The following is a 7,996-nucleotide window of genomic DNA, read 5'->3' as shown; positions in this document are numbered from 1 at the left end:
ACTAATAACTAATTGATGATGACAGTAAATTGTTGGTTAGAATTCAATAATTTTGAGGTTAGAATGTTTAAATTTTCCCCGTCAAGGATCATAATCATGAGATGATAGGTTGTGGATTTTAATAATATATTTTGTGGAATGAAAGTGTGCTTTTGACATTAGTTGATGACAGTTAATTGGTATTAATGGGTATGTAAAATTGCCTTAAATTTGGAACACACGTGTAGCTGCATTGAGTTGAAGCTATGCATTAAGAGATGTCGAGCAAAACATCGTTGTCATTATGGGACGACCGGGTTGACAACAACATCCAACAATGTTCTGGCGTCCGACGACCGACGATGTTGAACACCCTTGCGATAGTGCTAATGGCTTAAATCACCAGAGGCGTACCCAGAATTTGCATGAGTTTCCAAACTTTTTACGTAAAACTCTAGCAAAGTAAAAGGGATTTGGTTGACCCGAAAATCCCTCCCTGGATGCACCCCTGGCAATCATCATCATCATGATCAATCAAGTGAATATGATCAATGACTGTTAGAATCATCCATTCCACTCTCAATTTTCTATATTCAATCTCGGACAAGACAAATAAATGACCTCAAACCTAAACAACCTAATCCCAACCAAAAAATCCTCATCAAACCCCAAAGAACACCCCTCCAATATCCTTAATCCCCCCTTTAACATTCAAACAAAAAAAAAATCCTTCGAACCGGATTTGAACCAGTGACCTATGGATATCTGTTTAACTCAAACCTAAGCTGGAAGCTTAAGCGAATTCAACCACTACAGTCCACCGCTCTACCAACTGAGCTATCGAAGGTGATTATTTGATGTTTTAAGATTGGATATAACTTGTTTACTTTCTATTTTATTACCGCTGTTGTTATTTCTTTTATATATTGCTGTAGTTGATGGATGAAAAGAAATTGAAGTTTTTTTGAGTCTTTCATTGCTTTTTGGTTCGTAAAATTTCATGTGAATGTGAATGTTGAGTTGAGGTCAGTTTTATGGAATTAGAGGATTTTAAATGTTAACTCAGGCTTTAACTTGGATAACTTAAATCAGTTAATTGATGAAAAATCAAGACCCAGGTCACTGTGACTTTGATTTGGTCAACCGGATTCGGGTTTTTCAGTACAGAATTCAGCTCCATACCAGAAACTATGCTTTCTCAAAATCCCGGTCCCGATAAATTTTCAGGGTCGAATTGGAACTGTCGGGATTTTCCTAAAATTTCCGTAAAAATTACCTAAAAATTAAAATTTTCAATCCGATCCCGACTTTTGATATTTTCGGGATCCCGAGATTTTCCTTACCGAATTCGGCACCATTCCAGAGTCTCATCAGCGTAGTGCTAGATTTTAGTTCTATTAACTGATTTGTGTCATTCGGGTTTGATTCCGTACTATTCTCTTTTCCAAGTATAGTTTTTCAGTTGCCGACAAGTAGTTATGTCCAAGCAGTTGTGATGTACAGCCTAAGTTAGTCTCAAAATTTCAATTTTTCATTAAGTAAAATTTGAAGTTGACTCTTGTCATCTGCTTCCACAATTCACACAGTGAGTTAGATCTGTAGATTATTGGCCAGCCGAACTCGAAGTCGACTCGGATTTTCTATGAAAAAGTAGACTTAAGTCCGATTAGAGACCTGTCGATGGCTAGCAATTAGAACTTTGTTGACTAGATAGTTCTCAAATTAGCTTCAAAAAATCCATCAAAATCCTCGATAACAACGTAATATCAATTTACTATCCAGCCACTCACCCAAAATGCTTGCAATATCCACCACTATTTTCACATAAACCCCTTAACCCACCATCATCTTAAAAATCAATTCAAATCCATTTTCATTCACAAAAATTTTTCAATCATTTTCCAAACAACAAAGTGTCGAGTAGGATTTACAAGAACCAAGTGGAGTACAAAAGTGGTCAGGTCACTTGAAGTATCCTTCAAAAAAGGTTTTACATCACCCAAAAGTGAATGAATTACCGAAAAAATCGATGGCGTTTTTGAAAATGCGATTAAAGTACAATATAAATGTGAAGTATTTTGTCTCCTTTTGTTATGGCTATGGCTTGCCATTTAACATCCTTTTTGAAGATTCCTTTTGTGCATTTCAAAAAAAAAGGAATTGAATCTCTTTGGTCATCTGACAAGAGCAGTTTTTCATGCTACAAAAGATGATGTCCATATGATTAAAGTGGTCTTTGCTATTATTGTGGATGTGAACACAACGGGATATCTCTCATATGTGAATGAGCATCAAAAGGATTGAAATATTGCTTATCATATATCTTTTTATTTAATATTTAATGGATATGATAAAATATTAAATCTAAAGGAATACTCAAATATATCTAAGAGGGGCGCCTTCCCTCCCATTAACGTTGATGGATGTGCATATGTAGATTAAACTTCTTTTTTTGATGAAAGCATTGAAATATTGCAATATTATGAATTCTATTGAATTTTATGCGAAAAAATTGACTGGATTAAATGTATAAAAATTTGAATTAATTTATCATTCATAATGCCTGTTTAACTAGGAATTTTCAGTCATTGTCTGGATATGGAAAAGGGGGAAAGTGGTGCAATTTTCATCTTAATAGATGCAATTTTTTATATTTTTTGCAATTTATTCATAATGATTGAAGAAGATTGTAATAAATTGAATTGATGAGTGTTTGGAAATTGGGATGGTTATGGAATGGAAGTGTAGAGGAATCAATGTTAGAATCAGAGTAGACTTCAGTGGTGGGAAACTTGAGGGTCATGGCTTACTAGTGTGCTCCCTAAAATGCTTTTTAAAGCCATTAACCATAATTCAAGTGTAGATTTGTTCGAAGCTTATCACCAAGGTGTGCCACAAAAAACAATCGATTGCTGATTAAACTATTTGTTGCTTTCAAAGTCGACTATTAGTTGACTATTAGTTGACTATACGCACTGACTCGGAGTCGACTAAAAACTAATGAATCTACTTAAATACAATCTAAATTACTCAGAAACACCAATCCATGTTAAGTCGACTCAAGTTCAGGCTATCATATGAATTATACCCATCCGAGCAGCACATCATGACAGTGAAGCAGTATATACTTTGGTTATGATATCGTAGCGACTTCAAAAGACTGTCATTTTGGTTGGAATTGACAAAGGGTCAGACATAACAAACAGTACTGTACTTACTGTACTTAATGTATTTAGATGAACGTACATGGATTTGAAAGTATAGTCCAATAAATTGAAGTCTAACCCATGGAATCGATCAATAAAAGCACGTATCCTTATTACGAGAATACAGAAAATAAAAGATTTCATTAATAATTGGAAGGCACCAGTCAATAAGCTACCAATTGAGGATTCAGAAATGACTTCATTTATTATTAAAAAGTTGTAAAAAAAGGAAAAAAAAAATGTAAGTTTTGTTACCGGATGTGCTATCATTATTAAATAAATCAAATGTCCAATGACTTGAACCTTAACTCTATGTCAATTCTATCTAAAATCTCAATTATATCACTTAACTTTCCCATGACAATTTTCATATCTAATTCCTATTTTAACGCAAACAATAGAAAAAAAGCCAAGCAACTATTCAAATTTACATTACATCCAGCACCAACAAAAAAAAAAGGGTTTTCAATCAACATCCTCATTCTTTCAATTGTTACATAATTCAGCAAATCTCGAATGAACAAAAGAGGTAACGTGTGATATGCTTGTAAGCTTCTATCACAATAATAATTTATCATCGTTTCCATTCAATCACAGTTACACAATAATAAAGGAGATGCGAGGAAGTTTGCGACTCAGAATTTTGATTGATTAGCGAGAATGTTGTGAGACAACCGCGACAATTCCTTTAAAATTGTTGAGGATGAAAATTTAAAAAAAAATCAAGTGATAAGCGTATCATAAATAATAATCATGGGAAGCTATAGCTACATACATGCTAAGTTTGTAGGCATAAAACGATCAATTACGACTTTTTATTGTTTCGGTACCTTGTCATGTAATTTGATTTTTAATCTCGTCAGCCTAGTCAAGAAGCATTTTAAATTTTGTGGGATAGAACCGATATAAGTAGTCAGTGTTCCTGCATGTTGTACATGTTGAGGGTGATTCGTTCCACACCATAGAGACATGCATAGAAATATAAAGGGGTGTGAGACTTCCTTTTTTGTGCAAATTTATTGACTTTGAAACTTGTTAGACTTACTTAATGATATTGTAGATGCTACACATAAGGAAGTTTAGATTAAATTGATGATTATTATTATTCTAGTCAAACTAACTTAAAATTTAAGACAACACAAAAAGGAGGAAGTTTTCTTATTTTTGGGGAATGTGAGAATGAAGACAATTTGCAAGGGATGGATGCTTTTGTGATGATTTGGTATGGTTGTATTAGATGGTGTATGGGTGACATGTGTAATAATTTAAGATGATGCTAGACAAACATATATTTGAGTAATCGAGGATAAAGACAGAAATTTAGAAGAAGTAGATTAGAACTTGAAGCAGTATTCACATCATTGGGTTCAAGAGCTGCATTACAACGATTCATCGTTAACACAGAGTTGACAGGAGTCCGGACTTCAAAAATCTAAAAAGTCTGGTCTCCATGGAGTCCTGCTAACCCTGGGGTAATGATTGTTAAACGATTGAAGGCTTCACAATTTTGATTAGACCTACAGTTTATAACATGTCCGATGCTCTAACCACCGCCGCCTGTTGAGTCTCGAACCCATTTGAGACGAGGTATCGATGTTGCGATAATTAAGCCCTAAAGTACTAAACCATACCACCAATGATCTATTTCGACTCACTGTAGATTACGCAAAAGAACATATTTAAGGAAAGATCAACCTCCAACACCCCTTATGGGGATCTGTTAGAGCATATCTAGGAAGGGGTATTTTAGGGATCTTAAAACTCAAATTCTTCGCTTGACGGCAGTTACATGACACCTTTAAACTATCCTTTTAAATACATCATATTCTGACCCGATCTATTTTTAATGGCAGCTAGATGGGGGGTTGCATGGTTCATGCACCAACCTGAATGCTATGAATATATAATTCCGATCTTTTAAAATTGTCCTGGATTGGATGTGTTCATAAGGACAAAGAGTTTTCAATATTCCGAATTAACAGAAGTTATCGAAAGATAGGGCTGTCTACAAACGTTCTGTAAACGCGGCAATGTGCGTCCGTGCGCCCCAGCCAAGGAAGTAAGTAAGTAAGTAAGTAAGTAAGACCTTTTAAAACCTTCTCACTGTGTAAGTGAACCGGCTAAGGCACGTTTTTTGTTCGTCTCTCGTAAATTAATTTAAAATGAGCAACTAAATTACCAAAAAGTGCATAAATCGTTGAAAACCTAAGTCATTGTAGTCGTGAATAAATAAATTAGTGAAAAATTATCTAACTAAGTCTAAAAGTGCAAATTTGAATCGAATTTTAAATTTTCCATTTCAAAACCCAATACATTCATAAGTCTATTGTAAACAAATATTAATGGACCAACAAAATTCACCAAATATAATCATTCATCAAAAGACACAAAAAAGAGGACTCAATACGTCACCATCAGAAGTCCAACCATCCCACAAAGAAGGAAAAAACTGAAATCTAGAGAAATGGAAGCATTTGACGGTAAATATGAGCTAGATGAAATAAAGCAACTACTTTTAGAAAATTCAAACAAGATGGATGCTGGATTTGCATTGCTTAATAGTAATCTTCAGACATTAACGGAGGATTTACAAGCAACGAAGAATGAAATAGCAGGCTTAAAGTCAAGAGTCGAACATATTGAAAAAACAAAAGAGAATGAAACAGAGAAATTGGATGAAATTATGGCCGATTTGAATAAATTAAAGCAAAAAGACCTGGAATCACGCTTAGCTGTTTTGAACATTCCCGAAAACATTGAGCCAAAACATGCTCTTGAATGTTTGAGTACTTGGTCAAACATTCCATTGACAAATAAAAATGTAAAACGAGTCTCAGTGATAAAGACCAAGAATAATGTCAATATACTAAACCTTGACTTCCATGACCAAGCCATAATGAATGAATTGATGAAGCATGTTAAAACAGTACAAAGAGATAAAAACAAGAATTACATTCCAATATTAACGGAAAAAATTTTTGAAATTTCTGCATCTGATCCATCAAGGGGCCTTGAAGTACAGTTTCGGTCCTCCTTCACAAAAGATAACAAAGCAATTTTTAATGCAGCAAGAAAAAATAAAGATATCTTTACTGGCGTTTGGCTGAATCAAGGAAACATCATGGTGAAGTTAGTAAGCGGTAAAGTCAATAGGATTAAGTCCATTAACCAGCTAAACACATTAATTAGTTCTCAACAAGCAGACAATCCAACGTAAATGTTTTAAGTCTTATTTTTTTTGAATTTTTTGCGTCTTAGGAAATTTTTTTTTTTTTCTTTCGCATCTGTTATTGTTTTCTTTTTGTTGTTGCACAATATAAATTAGATCGTTAATTAAATAATTAAATAGTCTACTGTAAAACTAAATATAAGTCATTTTCGCTAATTAACTCATCAATAATATAATTGAGCATTTCTAGGAGAGAAAAAGTCTACGATAAGGATTAATGATTAGATGTTTTTGGATAAACATTATTTTGATTGTTCTTCATAAATATTATCACCGTCATAATACAATTCAGTAGTGAATGGTATGATTAGCTACTAACTAAAGTTAATAGCCTTATCAGTGATTTATAATTTCCAACTCTTCATTGAATTCATATCAAGCAAATTATAATACATAAGAAATATATTATTTCTTAGACATGTAATGTTCATGCAATCAGTTGATGTTTTGTTGAATGCTACAACAATGTTTTTACTATGCTTTCCTTAAGATTGTAACTCCTAGATGCTCATAAATATTTCTCCTTTCACGACTAATCTAATCTAATTAAATATAATTTAACACGATGAATGCATTTTATAATAACTGCTCTACGTTTTTTTTAAATTAAATATGATTGAGGATAACTGCGACGACTTAGACCTGAATTTAAATGTCTCACACTACAACTACTTTCCCAGCTTTATATCAAAAAATAATTCTGCAACAATACTATACCTTAATGCTCGCTCATTAAGGAATAAACTTCAAGACCTACAGACATTTGTTGATTCACAGACCTTCATGATTCATATCGTTGCTGTCACTGAAACTTGGCTTAGTACAGAAGACATTCCATATTTCAATCTTATTAATTACCAAGCATTTCACTCTGTACGAACCAACAAGGTTGGCGGCGGTGTTGCTTTCTTTATTCATAATTCATTTGATACAGCTAGTTTAGTATACGAATCTTATTTTAATAACAATAATGTCTTAATAGTTTCGCTCTTAAAACATAAAATCAAATTATTAAATTTCTATAGACAGCCTAGCAATCCTTCTGACTTAAAGGGGTTACATTTCATCGAGACCTTTGAACAAATTCTATCAAATAATACGAATGCTATTATTTTCGGAGATATGAATTTGAATCTGCTAGCTAATGATGAAAATATTTTCAAATATGAGAATGCCTTCGCTCTAAATGGATATGCATTATTGAACAATGTCTGTGAAAGTTTTGCCACACGTATTGACACAGTAAGAAATTCATGTTCAATAATTGACCATGTTCTAACAGACATGCATTTACATCATAAGAATATCGATTTTTCATTACATCAATTCCAAAGATTTGCCGACCATAAGTCTTTTTTACTTGCAATCAATAAAATGCAGACACCTCAGAAAACAATCAGTACAACCATAACAACCAAGATTATAAATCACAAAAAAATTATCGAAAAAAATCTATTTGCAAATTTAAAGTCGCTGAATTTCAGTATTTTTCTAAGTGATATTGAGAAAATCATAAAGGAAAACAGTTTCAAAGTCGTTTCAAAAATTAGTAAACCATATGTCAATAACGAAATTCTAAAAC

General features: G+C 33.1%; 1 non-coding gene across 1 annotated transcript; it reads right to left on the bottom strand.

Moving 5' to 3' along the window:
• Positions 1-706: 706 nt before the first annotated feature.
• Positions 707-826, bottom strand: TRNAY-GUA (transfer RNA tyrosine (anticodon GUA)). The gene is made up of 2 exons: positions 790-826; positions 707-742 (listed from the first exon to the last, which is right to left on the bottom strand). It is a non-coding gene; the product is annotated as a tRNA-Tyr (tRNA).
• Positions 827-7,996: the final 7,170 nt, after the last annotated feature.

The sequence above is a fragment of the Chironomus tepperi genome, unplaced genomic scaffold (genome assembly GCF_022539635.2).
Source record: "Chironomus tepperi strain 1889 unplaced genomic scaffold, CSIRO-AGI_Ctep_v1 contig_217, whole genome shotgun sequence".
Lineage (NCBI taxonomy): Eukaryota > Metazoa > Arthropoda > Insecta > Diptera > Chironomidae > Chironomus > Chironomus tepperi.
Note: the sequence above shows the minus strand (reverse complement) of the source record. Positions and strands in the feature narration are given on the sequence as shown.